The sequence below is a fragment of the Melopsittacus undulatus genome, chromosome 1, assembly GCF_012275295.1.
Source record: "Melopsittacus undulatus isolate bMelUnd1 chromosome 1, bMelUnd1.mat.Z, whole genome shotgun sequence".
Lineage (NCBI taxonomy): Eukaryota > Metazoa > Chordata > Aves > Psittaciformes > Psittaculidae > Melopsittacus > Melopsittacus undulatus.
In genome coordinates, this window is record NC_047527.1 from 97507520 (window position 1) to 97520667 (window position 13148).

Below are 13148 nucleotides of genomic sequence, written 5' to 3' on the forward strand. Positions count from 1 at the left end.
TTGTCAGTGACATGGACAGTGGGATTGAGCACCCTCGTCAAGTTTGCTGATGACACTGAGCTGTGTGGTGTAGTTGACATGTGGGAGGGAAGGGTGAGCTTTAAGGTCCCTTCCAACCCAAACCATTCTATGATATATGATGTGTGTGCAGGTGTATATATATATATATTGACACATGCAAACAAGAATTCTTACTGGTGCTCTTTTATTTGAATATTGCTCCTGCCTTGATCTTTGACAGAGACCTAGGTCCCATCCAACCTAAATGATTTTTGATTCTATGATTCTATAAGAAGGCACATGAGCCCAGGACATGCTCTCCCCTACCAAACACAGTCCTTTCCCACCCCACCTCATTGTCCCCAACTCATGACGTCTCCTTCATCCCATCTGCCCTCATCCATGCTCCAACTTCTGTCTCTGTGACAACCATCTTGGTCCCCAGAGGTGAGATGACAAACTTTTGCTGCCAGGAACAGAAATGTGCTGCTTGCTGTTCATCTCTGCGTGTCAGTGTTGTACAAATGCTAGTGCTGGGGTTGTTCCCCACTGCCTGGGGAAGGGACCTGCTCTTACAACCCCCACAGAGACTGCACCGACTCCAAAGCACTGCTGCAAAGACACCCTCCCAGCGCCCAGCCAAGCTCAGGCCCCATCAGTGCCTGACTGCCCCATGTCCCCTAAACCCCCTACCTCCCTCAGCACAAACTCCTCCCCCCACCTCTTTCCCACGGCCACGTCCCCTCTCTGTTCCCCCTCAGGCTCTTCCCCTCATCCCCATCCCCCCCAGCCATGACCTTTCCCCTCACTCCCCTCCCCACACCCCCTAACCTCCTCAGCCCACTCCTACCACACCGCTCCCGGCCCCCGCCACCCCACCCAGCGCCATGGCCCCTCCGCACCGCACCGCACCCTACCCCACTGCCCTGTCACTGCAGCACCGCCTCACCCCCGCCTGCCGCCCGCCAGGCCCTGCACCGCCCGCGCTCAGAGGGATTGGCAGACGGCGGGCGCGGCGCGACGCTATTGGCGGAGCGGCCGAGAGCCCGCCCACAGCGCTAGCAGGGTAGTGCGTTCGGCGTGAGGCCAGCGGCCGCTCTGTTCCTTCGTTCTCCTCCTCCCCTGGGCCCGCAGGGGAGAGTGACACTCACCAGGCGGCTCCGTCCCGGCGGCAGCCCCCCGCGTACCCCTGCGTGTCTGGTAAGGGCCGCCGGGGGGCTGCGGCTGCTGGGCTCCAGCTGCGGGGGGTTACGGGGAGAGGGAACAACCCCGCTCCGAGCGGGGCGCCCTCTGAGGGGATGGAGGTGCCGTCCGGCCCGGGGGCTCCGGCCTCGCCCTTGTGGGGGTCGCGGGCGGCCTGCGGGGCAGGGAGGGGCTCGGGGAGGCCGAATGGGCAGCTAGTCGGGGGAGGCGGCTGCACTCTGTAGCCCTTCGTGAGGGGCGCTGGGGGAGCCGGGCCACGGGGAGCCGGGTTGAGCGATTAGCAGCCGGAGGCGCGGGAGCGGGCTCGGCAGGGCCGCGGCGCGGTGGGTGACAGGGGAGCAGCGGGGTGGGCTGGAAGAGAGTCCCAGAGCATCCGGAGAGCATCTGCCTGGCGAAGTTTGCGCATGGGTCATCCCGGAGGAAGCGGGAGCTGCCGGGGAGTGTCTTTGTTGCAGTGCGGGAAGAGGCTGAGGTGATCATGGGAGGGCTGCTGCTCGCACAGCTTTGCTTTGGACTGAGCGACCTCCTGTAGAGCTGAGTCGGCCCCCACCCCCGGCATCCGAAAGTCAGAAATGAGGTTTTTTGGTCGAGGGCAACGCTTTGAACACGCACATCTCGTTGGGACCTCTGGAAACTTATAACGTGGTTTTCCCCTGTTTCCCCGCTATTCTCCTGGTTGGCCGCTTTCCTTCCCTGCTTTATAAGGATGGCTGTGGTGTTGCATCAGGGGTATTTGTGCCGTAACTCGGAAGCACAGAAGGGATATAAGTCTTTGCGGAGCTACTGCTCACCCGCCGCTTGGTGCGATGGGTGTGGCCAGCGCAGTAGATGCGGCGGCCGCGAGGCCTGCGCGGCCGCGTTGCCCGTCACCGGCAGAGTCAAACAGGGAGCTATTTATATAGAGCGGGCCCGGTTTCAAGATGAGCAAACTTCTTTTAGAGAGAGCAGTTATAAGTATTAAACGTGTACTGAGCACCAGTGTCAGACTGCTGCTAATAAGCTTAAACTCAAGACAAATGAAGTTTTTGGTTATGAAGGTACTCTTCTACTGAAAGCTCTTTCTAAGGGTATCTTGCCGTAGGTGGTAGGCTTCGTTGCAAGCTCTTCCCCTCTTAGAGGGGTAAGTGCATGATCTGTGAGCATACTGAACCTGCATTTAGATGCAGGGGTTTGTTGTTTTTTTTAATTCTGTGGGGTTTTTAGGTGATTCTTGATAACTCTTACTTGTTTCTTCCTCTTATTTTTTCCTTCTAATTCCAGCAGAGATATAACAAACTTTTTTTTTTTAAACCCCAATAGAAACCAAACCCAAAACAAAGCTGGCACCCTGTTTTCAATGAACCATGATCTTCCCACCTTACAATTTCAGCAGAGCATCTGGAAGGCTTCTTGACTAATCTAATAGTCAACCAACAATAGTTGGTGTGCTCTCAGTGTTCCAGCCAGTGGAATAGCAAACTTTTCTCTGTACCTCCTGTACCTTCTTTACACAGGGCTCTATACACAACTTGGCTGTAGCTTCATTTTGTGAACTTACAGGACTGTGCTGGAGTTTTACAACTGTGAAGCTTTTTTCCTCTTTGCTAAGGCTTCATTATCCCACCTATTAATGGATGTTTTACTGGTATTATATATATGAGGTGCTGTTGCAGCTTGATGAACTTTCTCTTTACCTGAGGAAGACAAATAAATTGGAACTCAAAAATAGTCACTGTAGCAATACAATTGTGATAAAAATGATAATGGCTGGACAGACCTCTGTGGAAAAGTTGCTGTAAGTTTGTTGTGTTGGTTAATTTTTCCATATGAGAAGTGGTGAAATTTCTGATTTTCCTCTTGGGTACATTTTGGAGGATTCGTGGACTCTTATTTTTGATTTTTATCTCTTTTGCCTTTTTCTCATCAGGAGAGATGAGCTCTTTCTGAGTTTTAAAAAGAGCTCAACTGATTTGCTATTGCAACAGCAGCAATATCCTGTGTCTTTTGTTTTCCTTGGTAATAATTACACATTGCTGACAAATAATAAGCTTGAAGCCAGAATAGTTGATCTGTTTTTGAATGTGATTGTTGACTAAAACTGAAGGATGTGGATATTATTAAATCTGTATTATATGTCTCTGCAGAAATGGCATCAGGGAAATACCAGATAATACAAAGAAGTGTTAGTGGTGTGAAGACCACAGCCCTGCAGTTCAGCTAGAGCAGAGTGTTGCCATGGGTACAGTTTGTGGGTCACCCCTCATTCCCCCTGAGTCCTCAGATGATACTAGCAGAGGATTATGTTACTCTTGTCCTTAAAGAGCAAATGGGAAGCCTGTTAGTAGTATACTTATTCCAGTGGATACTTGTTGAAGCTTTTAATATCTGACTTTATCAGATTGTTTCTTAAAAGGTAATGACTCTGTCAGTCAGTTTATGTGTTGCTGGCCAGTGATCCTCAGGACATTTACAAGGAGTGTCGAACACCACGACTCTGCTCTGGGAACTGCCCAACCTCAGTCTTGCAGGATATCTGGAGATCTGTTTTAACAAGTTGCCTAATTTGTCTGTGGGAAACTTTGAAGGTTATGAGTAGTGTGGTGGTGTGGGTAAATGCTTTGCTTTAGTTGTTGCCCGCTGCTTAGTATGAGTTGGATGTGGGCAGTGTAGAGAGTAGAGCGAAGAGACTGGGAGGTGAATAATCACACAACAGGCTCCCATAAACTGCTGAAACCATCTTGGACTTTTTCTGGTGTCTCTGTGTGCCGTGCCTTACAGTACCGGTAAGTGCCATTTAAAGATGACAGTACTAATTCTGATGTACTTGGGTTTAGAGTTCAGAGGTTTATTCATATTTGGCTTTAGTGTTCAGTGCCTCATTTGTTTCCTTTTCAGAGACACTAAGCATTTAAGTCTAGGTTTTAAATACCAAGTTATTGCTTAAACTGTTCTTTTTATCATGTTCTTTCTATCATCTATCTTTTCATCGTGTTCGTCTACTCCAACAATATAAGCACAAGACAAACAGAAACATGATGGGTTTTTGAGGGGTCAATAGGTAAGGCTGTGTGGACCGTAGTCCATGACTTGCATGTCTTAAGCTGTTTGCAGTCTTAAGCTTGTTTTGTGGAGTCCGATGAATACTTAGTTTAAACAAATGAATTACGTATTCTTCCTGGTGTTTGTAAAAGGGCTGACACAGCCTTAATTTTAGCGAATGGAGCTATAATTATATTTGAGGTCCCAACCTCTGTAGTATTTTAGTGGTTATCCCTCTTCCCTGGAAATAAATGAATCTGAGCCATTAAATTAGATTTGAATTTGTGCAGAGTTCAGGTCTACTTTAGACCCATCACTGCTAGTACTGTTTTTTCTCTTGCATGCTATTCTTAAACATACCTTCTGTTTACTAAACCATTGATACCTTCAGCTAATAACTTCTACTAAAAGTATGTTTGTCTCTATGCACATAGTGCTGATGTGCAGACTTCCAAATTCTGATGTATGTCAAACTTATGACTAAGGGAAACCACTGGTCAGACTGGGTATAAGTCTGTCAAGATGAATTTGAGCTACTTGCAATTCAAATGAAAGTGATAGTTACTTAAAAGCCAAATAACGTATAAGTATACCTTGGTTTGGTCCAGAAGAATGACAATTTATTTGGCTAGTCCAGACATAGATTGGAAGATAAAATTCCAGTCTCCTTCTCTGAGAACGAAGCGTTCAAGGCATGTTACTCATCATGTTGTTGCTAGTCTGATTATAGATGGCAAAATTATATTTTGTAAATGTGCTTCTGGAGTTTCAAAGGCAAACCTGAAGAAGCTAATATTGCTCTGAAAGGCAGATAGTTATTTCTTGTAGCTTCTTGTTTACACTTCCTGTCCCAGCTAAAATAGATCAATCTTTTGCTTAGTCAGATGTCTGTGTATATGGCTTCCTTGTGTCTTAACAGAGCAATTGAAGTGATTTTTCTTTGTGCCATTTTTTTCTTGAAGGCAAATTAAATTCTACTCGGCCATAGATCAGAGAAATGCAGGGGTCTGTGGTTAAAGCAGATGGCAGAACAGCTCAAGTCTTCAGCCTCAGCCATCATCACTGCCAGCATCTGCTGCAGAGTTCACCTCTCAGAAGAAAGAGTAGATGTACTTTGGATCCAGTTCTTGAGGAGGTGGCACAAAAGCTGGTGTGTTGAACAAAGTACAACCTATGTGAATAATGTATACAGGGAGGCTTGTGCAGTGGCAAAACCATGTTTCCCTTGTGGCGAATTTTGCCAGCCTCCTACAACTCGGAAGCCAATTTCATGACTTTGTATTTTGCACATGTAAAAGAATTTCTTGTGGGAAGAAAAGGTCACTGAAAGCAGTTGCTGTAGATGTTATGCACATTTGAGCTTGGTGACAATAAAACTGAAAGAGTTGGCTGGCTGGCTCATACAAGTGCCCTTTCTTAGTCTTGGGGAGACTTCTTAATAAAGCCTGATGTTAGAAATTATTAAATGCTCCATCTCTGGCAGTGTTCAAGGCCAGATTGGATGGGGCTTTGAGCAATCTGGTCTGGTGTAAGGTGTCCCTGTCCATGGCAGGGGGTTGAAACTGGATGAGCTTTAAGGTCCCTTCCAACCCAAACCATTCTATAATTTAATAAAAGATTAAAGTTATTTAAAATTACTGGGAATTCTAACCCCAGAGGATTATGGACACACTTTAGCCTGGTATTTAAGCTCTGGCACTCTTTAAAAAATGTATCAGGATAGTGCTGGATAGGGCTGGAAGGGGAAGTCTGTTCCTGAGCAAGATTAGTCTGGACTCTTCTGAATAAGTTGTTAAATTATGTGTGCTGTCATACAAAGCCATATTTTGTAAATGTTGGTGTGCAGGATAGCAGAATGTTTGCAGTTGTTGCTCTAGAAAATAGGGGAGATGCTGTGTTAATGGGAAGTGTAAGTCTACTATGTAGATGAAAAATGGATCTCTGTGTAAATGATAGTCTACTCAAACTCCATAGTACGTTGTGTTCTTCCTTTGAAGCACTTGCTGGAAGGGGGGAGGATGCTGGGTTATTTATCTTGTTGCTGTGCACTTCTCCTCCTCTAGAAATAATGAGGGAAGAGTCTGATTTTTGTATTTATTTTTATTTTTAAATCTTATGCCCTGCCCACCTGACATTCCTGCTATTAGAAAAGTCTATTTCTTGGTTCTCTTTTAATCCTTGCTTGGCCTCTTATCAGTTTTCCTCTGAGAGAGCAGCAACCGGTGAATTAATAGTTCCCCCAAGGATTAGCAAGATACTAATTTTGAGACAAAGCTAGCAATGTCCCTGTGATTTGGACAAAACAAGAGCGGGGAAGAAGGTGGGAAATCATTGTAGTTGAATTATTCAGGCAGGTTTGTGTAATGCAATAGGCCCTGTATTAGCTTTCCTTTGCAAAGGTTGGATTTCCACTCTTTGGGAAAGGTAACTTTTTGTAAAGAGACTTTAGCACAGACAAACACAGATCTGGAGTCTCTGTACCCTGCCCAAAATGATTGTGTTGGCATGGTGGACAATTTGGTACGTGGGTGGAAAATAAGGTTAAGTGTTAGGTATATCCTTGCTTGTTGGATGACGTGACACACATGGTGTAGCTGGAGATTAAAATGGGATGAGTTCACTCCTGCTGCATTCTGGCTATCAAGCTACTCATGTGTAGCTGCAGGAAGCTTCCAGGAGAAGTATGCAGTTAATCACATCCATTAGCATGATTAAAATCCTGATTAGCCTGTGTCACTCACTCCCATTTTCCACCTACACTTCACCCCTTTTATCTGGAGTATTTGCAACTATGAGCATAAGACGGACTGAGAACAATGCAGACTCAAACCCGAGGGATAGTCACTGGGTTTCTAAATTGATCAAATAATTCTGCCCTTTATTGCTATAGTGAGCAGGTTTTTCAATAAGCTGTACAGCTGCTGTGTGAACATAAAAACCTTAAAAATCAGCCCTTCACAGCCAGAGGATCCTCAGCAAGATTGTCAGGAATCCAGCTGAACATGAAGGAGGCTTGTCTTGCTAGTCTGTCAAGTGCTTATAGCTTGCTAATGTTTCCTATCTAGTATGTGCTCATGTTTTAATGCCTCCATCCCCATTTGATGATGATCTCTTCATGTTGGTTGGCAGATTGGTACTGTCCTTGCATCAAATGTCTGGGGCTAAAATGGGGAGGTGAAGAAGTCAGCTGTGGATAGAATTCCATGGGAAGATGACCAGGTTTAGGCTGGAATTAAGGCTAAGGGATCTGCTTGCAGATAGGCTGCTTGGATTTTGATGAGGAGAAAAGCAAAAAAATAAAAGGAGATAATTTTGTAACTTCTTTTGTGCAAAAACTCTCCCTTTTTAAAACTTGTTGGGGAGTTACTGTACGTATTAAACCTAGATTTTTTTGAAAAAGTGAGCTTCTCTCTGAGTATTAGGTCATACACTTCCAACAGATTCCCGCCTGGGAGTGAGTCATTGTTCCTTTTGTAAAATTGCATTAGAGCTACATCATCCTGAAAAGCTGTTTTTCAGCTGAATTTAGGGTGTTGACACTTGCATTAAACAAAGTAAAACTATGGGAGCATTTTTCAGATGAATTTCAAAGTATCTTTACATACTCTTGAGTTATGACTCCTGAAATGCTAGAATATGAGATCAATTGTCAGTGAAGACCCTCTGCTCCTGGGAGTGCTGCTTTCCGAGTGTGCCTGGTTTCATCCCTCTGCCAAAGTTTTGAACCCTCAGCTCACAAACTGAGGATTGCGGTAAATACGATGTTTGTGAAATGCTTAAAATTCTTTGAAAGGAGCAGAAAAACATGCACGTGTTTTTACTTGGTCTTATCCTTCTCCCCCTGCTACCCCCCCAAATTGTCACTTGTTTCTTGCAACTCTGGTATGTCTGATCTAGCTCTTTGCTGTAGATACTCTGGCAATTTGTCCTTCCAGGAGTGTGATTCTGGGAGTTTATTTCCATATTGTGGCTTGCCTTTTTTTTTCCCTCTAAAACAAAACTGGCTTGTGCTTCCAGCCTTCTTCCATGTTATGCGTTTTCTTGTTACACCAGTGTAACTCTGTACTGTAAAATGGGTCAGTAGTGGGATTTCTAGAACTGTTTTTACAAGCTGCATCAGTCCTAGTAAAAGGGATGTAGAAACAACTAGTTGGAGAAAGGGATGCCCAGCATACATCAGACTGGCTTTCTGTTGGGAAAAATGTGGGAAAACACTGTCAGGGCACAACAGAGTAAGAGCAGTGCGAAGCATTAAGGCTTGGAGGTGGAAAATCCAGCCCATACTTACTGTTGATTGGAAAGGTTTAAACTGACTGGCATGCCAGGACATTAATGGGAATATGGAAATTGTGCTTTACAGACAGTTTCCCTTTGATCCCCTGTGGAAAGTACCATGCATTTTATAAGTGACTAGCTATTAGTATTTTAAATTTGACTGGTTTCAGGCACAGTAAGAGGAGGAAGTGTGCTGTGTGGCAAAAGGTCACTGGTCGTGGGTTAGACTAAAGGTGCCTTTGGTTGAGAAGTCTTTCTCATGTCTGCTTAGGAAGTTCTCGTGTGCTCTGTTCCTATGTGGGTAAGTATGGCTTGAGCTACACTTGAGTAGTCCTGTGAAATTATTAATGATGTTAGGTTTGAAATACTGCTGGAAATATTGAGGAAAGCCCTATTACAAACAGCAGCTTACAGAAAGCATTTTAAAGTGTAATCGTTAGCACTGTTCATAGCGGTTTAAAGGGCTTAATTCCTTCCTGTAGCCTGATCACTGTCCACACTAAGGTTTCTTTCTGTTGGACTGAAATGATGCTCACACCAAACACAGGAATGCTGAACTTTTCTTTTTGTTGTTGCTGACTATTTTCCTGTTACCCCTCTCATGGTCTCTTCTTGCTTTTTGTGTTTAACCTTGAGTATTCAATTCTCTGTCTTCTGACTCTCTAAAGGGTGTTTCTCAATTGCAGTTTATTAAAAGTAATGCTCTTTTTAAAGATGCTCCTGTGCTTACCTGCATTGGTCTTAAAGAATCTCAGAACAGTTTTTCTGCTGTCCATAGTTACCTAATTAGTCATAGTTCAAGTAACTGAAACTTTACAACTCTAGAAAAGTAAAGACAAAAATCCACAAGCCAGCTCCAGCAGAGGCTTCGAATTAGGCTCTGCAGACATGGGAGGCAAAGAATGAGACAAAGATCTGAGTCACTGGCTCTTCCTTCCTTTTGACTTTTTGGTGGGAGCAAATAATTTCTCTTTTTGGTCATGAATCAAAGCAGTTAGTAAAAGGGTTCTAGATGTTAATAGCTAGATGATTTAGACTCCTTAAATAGCAGGAACTGTGGATTTTAAAGTGATCTAGTTATACAGTAGTAAATTTATGTTATGGCCTGTAGTATTCCTTTGATTATAACATCATATATGCTAATGTTTTCTTCTCTCCCTGAAAAGTCAGAGGGAAACCGCTGGAAAGAAATGTGGATGTGAAAGGAAGCCTTTAAAATGATCTTGAGATTCTGGAGGAAATGTTTGGTCATGGCAGCAAGTGATGCCTGTGCTTTCAGTGGCTGCATTCTGGCTGAGGCTTACAGAATACAGCTCCTAGCGTGTAAATTGGTGCCACCAGCACCAGCACAGTTGAACAGAATGATGGGACATTGTCATTGTGATGTCTCTAAAACTAGCAATCACTGTTGGGGTTTAAATCTTGCACAGACTGCTTTTGGGATGACATGCTGTAGCAACGCTTGTCACCGAGTATATTTATCGGGTGCTACTATTGTGACACCAGGATGGCAGCAGCTCTGTAGGATGCTGGGGGTGGCTCAAGCCGTGTTTGATGTAACAAATTTGCATTTATAGAGGAAGCTCAAATGTGTGTGATCTGTGATGTTGTTTTTTTTTCAGGATCTCTTTATGCTTAAAGCATATATATTTCTTTCTTAGACTGTGTTTTAACTTACTTAAGCATTTACAACATGAGAATTAAAGGATGGATCCATCTTGTGTTCTGAGGAGTGGATTTTTTTTTGTCTTAGGTAAAATGTACCTTTTTTTGTACTTTTTTTTTTTAAACTTTTTTATTTGGGATTTGGGCAGAGCACGTAGGGCAATAGGATCAAGTGTCACATTGGGGATTACATATTTATCCTGGAATGACCCTCTTAGTAGCTTGCATTGGTGCCACTGGTGAATGACTGACTGGATTTGTAGGGATGTATAGATGCATTAGTACTGGCTTGATGTAACTCTCGCGTATTTACTCTTGGTCCAAACCACCTTCAGCTTGGGGGTTCACTTTTAAGGAAGAGATCCTATAATTTGCCTCAAACTAGCATTTTTAGACTTTTATTTCCCTTAAAAGTAATGATGGTTTTACTAGGAATGATAATTCTACATGTGAGTGTAGAAGAGTGTTGTGTGGCATTGGCTGGTTGCCAGAAACCAAAATTATCCAATAGCTGTGTACTTCTTTGAGACCTATTCATGTTAATGGTGTTAAAAAAAAAAAAGATCAGCTATTCTTTTGTTGAATTCATAGCAGTTGTCCTGTTCTTAAAACTACAGCAACTCTGTAACTCATGGCTTTGTATATTATTTTGATGTGTTGTGTCCCTTTGCTGGCAGCTTTTATGAGAGTTCCCTTTCCTAGAATAAGTAAATATGATTTTTAAAGAGTTTGGAAATAAAAAGAAACTCCCTGCAATTTCAAGCTTCATTTTCTCCAGCTAAGATTTTTAACTTGCCAAATTACTGGTAATTGTTGGGGTTGCTGGCAGACTTACCCTGTGGCTACATCCTTCTGCATCTGTCTCTAAAGGCAACTCTTGCTGGTTCCTTTGCATCCAGTGCTGGATCATAGAATCACAGAATGGTTTGGGTTAGAAGGGATCTTAAAGCTCATCCAGTTCCAACCCCCTGTCATGGGCAGGGACACCTTCCACTAGACCAGGTTGCTCCAAGCCCTGTCCAGCCTGGCCTTGAACACTGCCAGGGAAGAGGCAGCCACAACTTCTCTGGGCAACCTGTGCCAGGGCCTCACCACCCAAGTAGTGAAGAACTTCTTCTGATATCTCATCTAAATCTGTAACTTCAGTAAGATTTTCCCATTTTAATCTAGTGTGCAGTTAATGTGTGCTCCTCTCTGCTGGCTGACTCTCCTAAAATCGTGTTCAGGTAATTGTGAATTAGTAAATGATCATGATTCACTAAACAAGCCGAATTTGTCAGTTCACAGCAGATAGACCTGTTGTACCTTAAATCTCCTTATACGTTTGACAAACATCTTCAGTTCTAAAGTGTTGCTTTTTTATTTTTTTTATTTTTATTAATTACCGTGGGCTGTGTTTGTGCTACAGGTTCTACTCTGAGACCCTACTACTGCTGTGCTCCTCTCGATTTCTCTATTATCTGCATCTGTACTGGCAAAACTTGCATCTGACCTATGCTGCTGTTTTCCTCCCGTATTTGTGTTTCTTGCCTACCAGATCCTGTGTAGACCATCTGAATGTATTGAAGGTAGGGTGGTTTTTTTTTTTTTTGGTGCTCCAAAGACCTTTAAGAAAGGCTGTTTGAGGGTTGACTGGAGATGTAATTTAATAGAGTGCTCCTAAAAATCCTAATGCTGGCTGGCATCAGCTGATGCTGTGTCTTATTTAAACATACTGGAGATGTGTTTTTCCCTAGGGGGACTGACTTCCTGTGATAAAATGAGATTCTCTTTTAAAGTAGAGGTCCATGGTTACATAATGAGAGTAGGAAATGGTTCAGAAGTGACATTGGGAGAATAGAAAAGTTATTTTGGTAGCTGACTGTTAGGAGAATAGGAAGTATGCTCAGGAGCATACTAGTAACTTGAATTCTCTTTGGAAAGTGATAGGAATACATTTAAAGAATTAAGTTGGGGACTGACCTCTGCAGAGCAGCAGAACAGAGGTTATGTTAAGGACAGAGTTGTACAGTGCACATGTAGGATTCCTCTTAAAAGATTCAACTCTTTCCAAACTACTTCTGACCTCCTCAATAAGCTGCTGTGTTGTTCTTAAGCACAATATGTCTTGAAGATTGAACCTGTAAGAGCTGTGCTGGGTTTTGCTTTTTTTGATTTGAATATGTAAGTATAGATTTGTTTTTAACTTGTGTGTGGTTTTGTGGTCCTCCAGTGCCAGACCAGGGAACTCTTTTCCCCTGCCTGCAGCTTCTGTTCCCCATACCACTGTGGCAATCTTGCAAAGAATTACGTAGTAGCTGGTAGTCAAACCTGGCTTTTAATGCTACTGGGAGGGCAGTATTGACACTTCTAAAGCAGATTGCCTTTACTCAGCGGGCATTGTTAAGAGGCAGCGATACGAACTCACCAGGAAGCCAGCTGGATTCTGGCAGGGGGTTGCTAAACTTGCTGAGTCTTCAGTCTGCTCTTGGAGGAATTCAAATTCAGGGCTGCGCACAAAATACACTCCATGCTGAGTGGCCATGCTTGCATGTCTGATGTACGTTTGGATTTAAAACTAAATATTATTTGTGTTTTTTTTTTTTTTGATTTAAACTGGAATATTGGTTGTTTCTTTTGTATAAGGCTCTTCAAAAACAGTTTAAGATATTAACTCTAGATACTTGCATTTTGTTGTGTAATGGAATAATTTTCTATCTCCTTGCTCATTGTGGTTTTGATTTTTTTTTCTTTTTTTTCCCCCTCTCATGCTAGTCTCATGTTTTGTACCAGTTTGTGTCTGTCTTTTCCTCTGTGGAGGAACACAGAACACAGGGGGGAAGGCGGAAAAGGGACTAACATTAACTTAGTCCTTAGTTCTGTTTGCTTCTCTTCTGCTTCCTCAGTAACCTGTGCTAAATTGTTGAGCTTTGAGATAGTGCTGATCCTTTTAAAGTGTCATCTTCAGTAAAATAAACAGGAATCTGCCTCTCTTGGCTCACAGCTTC

General features: G+C 43.4%; 1 protein-coding gene across 6 annotated transcripts in view; it reads left to right on the forward strand.

Annotated features, from left to right (window-relative positions):
* Nucleotides 1–1051: 1051 nt before the first annotated feature.
* The window catches only part of MAP4 (microtubule associated protein 4), a 170245-nt gene continuing 158148 nt past the window's right edge, over nucleotides 1052–13148 (forward strand). For all 6 annotated transcript variants that reach the window (XM_034062834.1, XM_034062839.1, XM_034062844.1 and 3 more), the window contains exon 1: nucleotides 1052–1200. The gene's annotated coding sequence lies outside the window, so the exon portion shown is untranslated. The remainder of the gene's footprint in view (nucleotides 1201–13148) is intronic.